Raw genomic sequence first — 11,195 nt, 5'->3', positions numbered from 1 at the left:
AATAAAATAAAGATATTTAAAATATTATTTCTTGTTTTATATAATGTCAGTCAGTGTTTTTTGATAAGTATACATTAAATGTAAAGTTATTGTTACTACTTAATCATCCTTGAAACTGAATCCAGTGTACCTTTATAATATTATTTTTTTCTTTTTCTTCTTTCGACCATGTCCGATCCTAATAGGATCATATGGGCCTCCACAGACTGGATGTTTGTATTGACAGATTTTGTTTTTACGAGAAATGGATGTCAGCCACTTGCTCAACCTATTAGGTCCATGCTCTGACTCATACACAAATTGAAAAACAATATGTGTACTTGTCAGATCCAGGATTCAAACTTGAGACCCACGACAATATGTAATGTGAAGAGACGGAAATAGGTGGCGGGAATAGTATGTGCCGGTGGCGAACGGTGGCTTTTGGAAAGAGGTAGGCTGTGGAGATCAGAGAAAAAGAACACGAAAATGAAAGATACAAGCTAATGACAACGACACAGTACTTGATGAAATTTCAATAACTCACTGATGATATAAAATTGAGCGATGAGTTTAAATTATGTATTATCCAAAACATTTATACACATCAAAAATCATTAGATAAAATTATTTTTTATTTTTAAAAACAATCTACCTATATTTATTTATATAATATGATTGAATGACATAGAAATTATTTTTTTAAATTATCTAATTATTAATTTTAATAATATATAGGCTTACGCATCTCATTTGATGACCGTGATGATGTGAAGTCATACAATAGCTAAGTTTTTTTTTGGATAGTCATGTCATAAATAAGTACTCTCTCAGTAATCCGTCACCCCAAAACCCAGACAAGTGTCCAATTAGTGAAAGCTGCGGATTAAAGTGTATACATACAAAATATGGTAACAATTAAAACAGGTATTTCGTAAAAATAGTGTTTTTGAGAAATTTGTACTAGCAAATTACGGTTTTATTTATAATTAAAATCAAGTATTTACTAAATTATACATATTTATAAACTAAGTTCATTAATTAAATATAGTAAGCCACTTGACACGACCAGTTGTTCAGTGAGGCAGATATTCTTAATGGCTTAGGATTCCTGGCTTTCCCTATGACCAAAAGCTTCATTTTGTGTATCCTGGTTGCATTGGAGCACGGCATAATTATTGTGATGCGGTCCTAGGGCACTTTCCTCACTGGCACATTACTTTCTTCCCGACGAACGTATGTTTTACGAAGGAGAAGTTTCCAAAATAAACCTGTCTCATCTGCATTGTAGACTTACTTGTACGCGGCGGACTATTGAATTTGACAATCGGATATCGGCGAATTATAGAGCTTGATTTTGTGCTTTCAAATAATAAAAATAACGGCGAATTATAGTAGTTGTCGGATAATCGAGCGGCGGATTACTGAGAGTGTACTGTAGTTAAACTAACTATTTTCTTGATAAAATTATGAACTGCTTTATTTCAATTGAATGCAATTTACTGAAGAATTACCTTTCACATCACATAATGTATTGAAATTATCTACTTTTTTTAGACGATGTGGTTTTATTAATTCTGCATGTGAATTTTAAAAGAATTAAATTGAAATTGACATCTGAAACTCAATTATTATATTTATAGTAAACTATCCTAAAACTAAACCTTATCGGCGTATAGGACATAGGTATAGAGGAGTGATTCCCAGCCAGGTTCTGCCAGTATGTCGCTTTTAATATATATCATCATTGAGCTCTTAGAGCCCTAATATATTGGTGTTTCATAAAAGTGTGACATAGTTACGCTCAATTTTTAATATGCAAAATAGCTAATGACAAAATACATAAATTCACAAAGTCAATGAAGGCAGTGGCGGCCGGTGGTCTTCAGAATAGCATTTTCTGGTAGTGCGCAATGGATTACGTTCTATAAAGAGAAGATCTTCTTCTTTCACCCTGTCATGACCCAGCATTGGGGCATAGGGCAAGCACAAGTTCGCGCCACTTCCCTCGGTCCATCGCCAACTCTTGCGCCTCCCGCCATGTCAGACCTGCAACACGGAGGACACTTTTGTGGCACCGCTGCAAGGTGAGGGAGGGCCGGCCATGGCGACGGAACCCTTGAGGCTGTGCCATAAGGGTACGAAGTGTCACACTCTTTGGTGGCAACCGGAATATGTGTCCTAGCCACGTAAGGTCGTAAAGCATCTTTTCATGAATACCTCAATCTCCAAAGGCTGCCGTGTTCTCTTACCGACTTCTCAGAAGGTAAATTAAATGTCTTCGTTTATTTATACTATTTCTCAAAAAAGTTTTTGAACAGAATGATTTAATATCAATAAAGAAATATAAATGTCACAGTTTATGGCTTTACGCTCCGAGCGAATAATGCGTCAGCCAAAGAAATAACCGGTGATGTGTTTTTTTATTATTTTGAGTATTTGATTGGTTTAGAAATAAACGCGGGAGTTTGTATTTTCGTAACATATTGGCGATTCATTAAGTATGTTAACTGTAAAATTGTTAAAAATTAACTCGCGAACATTGGTTATAAAACAGAAACTGGCATTTTTGTTTCTAGAGTCCTTCGTTTTGTGCGCCGATCTAAAAGTGTGTAAAAAATTCTACACAAAACGCCATTACAGGAACATTCGGCCACCGTTTAAGTAGTATACAATGACCTCATTGTAATCCTGTGCAAACTGAAAATCTGTTTAGATCGCAATCGCTTTGCGCTCATGAACGGAGTATTTTTCATAATACTGCTACATGTTCTACTTCGCGAAGTTAGTGATACACGTATGAATAACAATGAAAAGTTGAGCGATGTCTTCAAAAATGCAGGCAGTGCGTAGCATTTGCATGGTACTAGAGGAGCCGCCGCTGATTGCATGTCATGTCAAGACTCATGATACTGGCAAGACACGTTATAAACACCGTGTTTGTAAGTAAATGTGGCACAAAACACCCCAAACAACCTGTCACGGTGGCGGCACTTTTTTACTTGTGCACCAAGTATGCAGTACCACTAGCAAACGTGTAAAAAACAAATGTGAAGGACTCTTAAACCTCTGTGACAAAATTAAAATTTTACAAGAAACAAAAATCGTTTCACAAGCACGAAAATTTGTACTTTCAACTTTACTACAACTTTACAACTAACTGACGGGGGGGCTCGTCATTATCGAGCGCTTGTAATAGCATAGGTAAGTAGTTCTAGAGACATGTTAAATCGGAGGTTTCTATAATATTAATCATAATATTTTAAATTTAGTAATTTTTAATATGTATATAGATTATAGAACATTACACGGTCTAAAAAGAGGAAACAATATAAAAACCGTTTTGACAAAATAGCTACATCAGAGGTTTTAACAGCTCGACAACAATATGCACGAAACTGCTCCAAGTATACAAAATATATATACATGAGGGTAGATTTAAAATTCAATTAAAACATGGTCCAATTCATTGAAAAACTTTATTATGATGATTTATACTTGCACAATGTTGTAAATTTAAATATCGATGATGCAGACAGTTCTTGAAAAATAAATAGTATGGAATGGAAGCGTGAATTCAGTTTACATTATCTTCACTACTAAAGCTTGCGTCCAGAAAGGGTCCATTTAAAAAGCTGAATCAAGAAAGTTTTTTTTATCATCAGACTTACTTAATTTGTAAAATTTTAAATAGTAACAAATTTGAAAACTGTCAATGAAAGTACAGTAAAACCTCGTTAATACGAATTCCACAGGACCAAAAATCGAAAAAAAATTCGAATTACGAAATGTATGGGGAGAATTATAAGTGTTCTTATTAACGAGGTTTTACTGTATAACCAAGTAAATCTGGTTTATACAATCAAAGTTAGGCATCACTTAGATGCTTAGACCGCCTTCGTTAATTTAATGTTTGATTCAGGAATATTCACAGCAGTTTCGTACTCTAAACCCATCGGAACATTCAGTCCTCAAGGTCTGAGATTTAAAAAAATAGTTATATTATCGATTTGTTCGAATCATATTAATTTTAAATATTCTGGTAACAGCTCTATGAGTAATAATTCAAGCTAGAAGCATTTATAATTCAGCACAAAAGATTATTAACAATAACTGAATTAATATATAACAAGATTATAACAATGTGAGACAAACTTTGGCCATGATAATTTAAATCTATGAACTGAGTAAAGCAAAAATGAGCACATGACACAACGACATATCACAATATAATTTGCATTAACCCTTTAATAACAGTATTAGGTTAAATATAATATATAATTAACGTTAATGATTAATACTTTACATTAACAAAACAAAGAAATATACACATTTCAAGAAAAGCAATCATTAATGAGAATATTTTTTGGTACATGTAAGCTCATAAATATTAGGTTTATAGGATAGTATTATATAAAGAACGTTAACTTTAATTGTTCGTCATGTCAGAGGTAAAACTTATTAAGTCCAATAACTTTTGGACTGAATGAATTTTACCACTGATATGATGAATTGTATAATAATGATGTTTGAATGTGTCATTATGAACTTAATTGGCAACAAGATAGATATCGTCAGCGTAAAAGTGCAATACAGAATAGCCATATTTTTTAAATTTACTTTTTGCCGCATTCTGTTAACCATGACAAGACACTTTAGTTGGTGTTGAGTACATCATCTCAGAATCGACTAATTCATTTCTTGTTATCGGCTTAAATCAATACTGCATATTATGCTGTAAACAAAACTATGTATAAACTATACAGCAGAAGAACACTATTCAAATTATGTGAAAGCAAACACACGTATGTAGTAAAAAGGTTTTTTGTGTCTCAACATTTTCAGAAATGATTCCTTCAGGAAATTGCATTTACACCGATGATATATTAAGTAAAAATATTGAAATGTTATCAAGAACATACTAATAATATAAATAGACAATAAAAATAATATGGAGTATACAATAATTACAATTCATAGACACATATTTATAAATGTACCAAATTACCAGTAATGTTCGATAATTTCAACAAGAAACAATAGATGGTGAAGGAAGCAAGGCGCAAAGATGATTCAACAGACGCGATCTAAACAGTCAGCAATAGCAACCATAGACAGTAAACACATTATTCCTACTTCCAGCACACAGAAAGAAATCGTATTTGCACATATTAATAGTAAAGTGGTTCCAGTATAATGGGCGTTGCCCTAGACATGTACAAAAATGTTGTATTTAAATGACATAATTCGGAATGCATTTCGCAAAAGAATGGCATGGTTTGGAAACCAAGTTTTTATTAATGTCAATTGACAATGTTTGGAATTCGATATAATGCAGTTTAAACATGTAAATCCCAGTGCCATTCTTCTGGCCCCTCCAATGTACCTATTCCTAATATTTTAGGGTAATCTGTTTGGGGATTTATTAATTAATTTTTTTTGTGGTTGTGTGGATACACAAAACTCTGAATGCATACCAAATATGTTATGATAACATGTCTAATAACAATGGAGGTAATAGGATATTCAATATTATTCAACAGAACGTCCGCCTGTTGGTCACAATTACAAATCATACGGCTGGCTCAAATTTACGTGTTGTTTCTCTTGTCGATATATATTTGGATATGGAGAGAGGTTCCGATAGGTTGAGCCAATATCTAGCAACCATTCTTCGAAAAGGGATGGTCGATAACCTCCACTCCACTTTGGAGCGAAAATGGTAATTTGTCTAGGACAATCATCATTGTAATAAGATGTGAACAGTTATATAATAATGACTTAATAAAGTGAAATGCTTTTACAATGGAAGAAATGCATGTTTGGCTTAGTTTAGTGAAATTTATATGAAAATAAACATTACAATATTAATACTCAAACAATTCAAATTATTTTGTCCATGACATCAAAAAATAGTGGGTTCATTCGTTCGTTATATGACAAATAACTGTCACATACTTTTAACAGTCAAATTTTCAATTATTGGCAAGAGATTTGAGTATTGTAAGAAAACTCGTCAACAATAAAAAAAAAGCTATCAAATCAAAAAGTACATCAGTTTTTTAAGTAATTAGTAAACATTATTAATACTACAGTCATTATCATAAGTGAACATATTAAAATAAGAAAAATAAATAAATATTATCGTGGATTTAATACGTTGAAGTAATCAAAAGGTTTGTTCCAGCTAAAAGTGTTGTGGCCTATTAATTATTACGAGATGGTTCGATTCTATTCTCGCTGTCCCAACACTGTCCAAACAATTACAATTGATCGGTCAGTTCATACTTTTGATGACTAAACCCTAGATGCATAGAATGTTGAATTACGTTAAATCAAAATAATGGCAGTATTACATGCATAAACCAAAATACAATGACATTAAAGTTGTTAAACTCTTAATTAGTAATGTCACATCGTGTTCCATTATCACTATTATGGGCATTTGTAAAATTATAGTTTCGCAACATTTATTTAAAAAAAATATATTATAAGAATGATAAAAGTGTGCAAACGTCACAATATAAATTAAATAATAGTTAATATAAACTTAAAATAACTCAATGGTTACTTATCGGTGGTTAACTCAATAAATTATTGCATTGTGGATCCAGTATACCTAGTAAGATAGATCTATACTCGATCATTCCTTCATTTTAGTTAATATGGCAATAAAATTAGTAGATTTCAAAATGGCCCCTTTGCTTATGTTTTGGATGTCAGAGTGAAAATAACACAATGTAAAACGTATTTAATACTGCTATTCCTTTGTATTTGCGTTTTTAATCAATATTATAAGTAGGTATTTCAAATGATGGTAAGCATTCTTGGTCGTTTTGTCTGCGCATTCTTTTCCATGCTGCATGCGTTGACATTTTTTTCGCCATTCATTATTCGTTCCATGCCTAAATTGCTAATAACTGCTCTAAAGAATTTTATATTATGTTCATAAATATTGAGAAACTGTAGTCAATCAATATGTACATTTAAAGTAGACATACAATCTTCTGTACTACATTTTTTTGAGATATAATTAACGTAACTATGTACCTACCTACCTACTCAACTTCATTTCATCAAAAAATTCACACATTACAATCGTATATCTGAAGCCGATTTGTGACAGGCACCGTTGCCAACTTAGCATTTTTCGATACCCATCTAGCTTCCAAAAAACATATCTATGGCATTTTTATATGCCTCCAACAGCTTAAAATGTTCTACAATAATGCTAGATTTTTTCTTAATTATTTTATTTCACCCAATTTCGTGATTAAAGTGGTGATTTCGAGAGATTTTTTAAATTCATCAGTGAATGCCGGCCAAGAGAGGTAAAAAAAAGCTCCCCGCCTTCATTTTGAAATATAAAATTCAAAAAAATGGACGCTGAAAAATTGTTCCGTTCTTCTGAAAATAGTAACACCAATTACTAGAGAATTTGAAAAATCTTTTCAAAAAAAATCTAGGTACCTAGCTTATTTTTTAACCCCATCCGGCATATTTTCGTTAACGAAAGTTGGCAACATTGGTGACAGGTGACATAAACAAAAACAAAAACATTCTTCATCAAAATACCAGCATGTCAAACTATCACTTTTAACATATTATTTTGATTAAAAAAATGTCAAATAGTAAAGATTTTCAGCAGGAACAAACCTATTAAGATAATTTCAACTACAAGAAATCACTAATAATATTCGATAAAAATCATTTGTATACCATTTTTAAATCCTGTCAAATACTTAATTGGCAATAGTTTCAGAAAAGAAAGAAGTCGTAATATACTTTTAATTCTGAAGGATTGTGGAATCTTAAAAGGCTTACATTAATAATTATCAAATTGTATAAACTTACAAAATTATTACAATATATTGTATTACATAATATTAAAGGTTAACATTTTTTTAATCTATTATCTGAAGAACATACAGGCTTCACTTTTATATTTTTATAATTAATTTTAAAATCATGGGTTTTTTCGTTTCTATGAGCATATTTTAAGCTCAATAATATCATAGTTATAATATTAATATTATGCATTAGGATTACAATCGAATATTATAATTTTATTGTATTATTATTACAAGAGTTATAAGATTTAAATTTAAAAAGATTTAAAAATGTTTTTTAAGTCATACCATTTTCATTTTAAATACACAGCATAGACATTTACATTTTCTTGAATAGACTCTGAAATATTTGAGTATTGCACTAAATAAAGAGAAAAACCTATTCAATTGTACATGAAATAAAAAAAATACATTACAAAATGTGAGAAATATTATCCTTGCAAACCTTTTAATAGTTACGCCAAAAATAACATTAGGAATGAATTGAATAGTTTTAGATTAGTATAAGGTAATTGGCAATCTGAGTAAAGTATTATGAAACAATTATGGTTACGCTAATATAAGTTTGTACTTGCATATTAACCGAACTACCTAACATAATACAATATTTTTGTGTTGGAAATTTCTCATATATTTTCTTTTATATCTTTTGATCAAATGATATTTTCTATAGGTACTACAAAACACAAAGTTTGTCCGGGATTCAAAATCTCAGAAGCGGCAGGCTCTAGAGCGCTGAAGATTCACTGGTCAAAATTAGTATCAACGCAAGTATTTTGAGGTTGTTGTGTTGTTTAATTCATGAGATATGAACATTTGAAGTTTCCCATACATTATCAAAATTTGAATTTCTTTGTTTCCTTGGTAACCTTGGTAACAGACCAACAAAATATCTTCAACGTCAGAATATCTCGATTTGAATTCAGAATTCACTGCCAGTATAGACCTACAAACTTGTCTGAAGAATGGGATGGGGGAGCCACTGTCGAAAACTACCCAATCAAAACTCATAACTTGACAAAATCTGACATTCGAATGACATTTTCAAAATGGCGTCTATGGTAGTTTGTAGTTCCATTTTTGGCCATTCTTTAGATAAGTTTGTAGGTCTGTATCTACAATTTTACAAGCAAGTAATTCTCGAAATTCCAGGAATCTACCTCATTCGAAGAACAAAAGAACTGGAAAACCTAAGAAAAGATAATGTCCCTACATTTTTAAAGGGGTGTATTGACTTTTTTAAAAAATGCTGACTTTCATATTATATAATATTTAATCTCACAATGGAAACATGTATCTTAGCGGAAACCTGTAAGATGTCAAAGGTTACTCCAATTCATAAGAGCGCTACCTACAGTTATCAGTAGATAACTACACGTCTGTAGCCGTTACCTCTGTACCAGTAAAAATTCTTCGACATGATCATACGCAGCCTGTATTCTCCAAAACTTTAGCCATTTACATTTTTGTCAGGTTATGCTATGTAGTCCTGCCAATTTTCAAGTACACAAGACACTAAATCTATATTTTTTAAGAGTCGTTTTCTCTCATACTTTTTAAATATTAATTGTTTGGATTTTAATTATTCACTTATGGCATACTTTTAAATATTTAAGACACATCATAAAGTCGACTACAATATTTCCCTGTAGTAAAAACAAATAGAAACTGTCAAAAGTGTGACGCTATTTCTGTAAAAATACAAATACATCTATGTAACTTGATTCGTTATATTCACATACAAGAAGTTCATGTTATGATCAAAGCATTACAAGCTCATCGTATGACACTATAAGTAGGCTGTGTACGTACAACACTAGCCCAACCTGTTACATACTCATTGTTTTATAATTGAGGTGTTGAGGATTAGATTAATGCAAGTGTACCATAGAACAATTTGAGTAAATCGACTTCAAACTTAGATACCATGCACTTATAAATTCCACCTCATTTTTTGAAATTCTGTAAATGAGTTCTCGTTCTTAAATGATCCTTTATCACAACTCCATAAAAAAATATTAATATTCAAACAAAAACATAAAAAATTTCATATGGTTGCTACGAAAATAATAGACCACGTCCGCGGGAGATATTCTAATGTCGATAATAGCTTATATCTTTTTATACAAACCAGTTACATTTTTGAATTCTGCTTCACGCATCAATATGCATGTGGTGATGTCAAAATGACTTCTAACAAATTTTTTAATTAATTATTCACTTGTACTTGTATAATCCTCAGCACCTTAATTATGACAAATTTAATATTTTTTAAACAGCTTTTTAAGATTCAATTCCTTGTATAATAATATTTGGTTAAAATTTAAATAAAAAGTACTCGCCTTTAAAAATATGCATTAATTTGTCATATTGCTAATATTTAAAAAAAAAACTTAAGATTACATAAAAAATACACTAAAAATCACCTAATGAGCTTATTTAATTAAAATATATAATGGTTAATTTAATTTTTGAAAGAGTAGTAGTCAGCAAACTGTTTGTGGCCTCGCACACATAAATTCAGCACAACTTGTCGACTTATTGTAAGCGATTTAGTTAAGATTCACAAAATACATGTGACTTAATATTCTTGCTCAAACAGCGTCGACACAATATTATTTGTTATAAAAACAGCCATTCCGCATGAGACAAGACTTGAAGACCAGTACTTAGCATGAATGTTACGGTCATGTTGACCATTCTGTTAAAACACACAGAATCAATACTATTCACAGAGCATGTGTTGTGTTTTACTGTAATTTAAGTGGTCACCACGTCGGCCAGTCAGTCCGCAGAACACAAAAATTACAATAAACAGTGATCGTTTTCACACTTATGTGCTTTACCAATGGAACCACCTGCGTCCTACCTAATTACGACAAAATTAATTAGTAATCAGACAGCTGAAGATTTACAATTTTTGCTAACCTATTTCAGTTGTACGACTACTAGTTAATTTCATTGCAACTAGGTAGGACTGCTCGAATCTTGTCAGACGTCGTTTTTTTTCTCAATATTATTTCAAATTAGGAATGTTACATTCTCAAATCTTGTGACCGATACAAAATCTCTGTTTCTTCAGCCAATAACATATTTTATACAATGACATTCACTAATTTGAATATTTTGACAGTTAAGTTTTCTGACATTTCGACTCTAAATTGAATCGCATCTGTGTATGAGGGTGAATTTAGTTGACATTTTTGAGTTTGGAATACGTTGGTGTTGCGCCAAATGTCTGTGAGCAGGGGGCCATACGTTTATATCAGTGTATGGCAGGGATATGTTGATAACTCAAAATATTTAATTAGTACATATTATATTCCACAATCATTGTGATATACCTGATTTTTACATGCGAACCTG

Source organism: Rhyacophila brunnea, unplaced genomic scaffold (genome assembly GCF_057557595.1).
Source record: "Rhyacophila brunnea isolate RB1 unplaced genomic scaffold, BYU_Rbru_1.0 scaffold_17, whole genome shotgun sequence".
Taxonomy (NCBI): Eukaryota; Metazoa; Arthropoda; class Insecta; order Trichoptera; family Rhyacophilidae; genus Rhyacophila; species Rhyacophila brunnea.
This window is presented reverse-complemented; position numbering follows the sequence as displayed.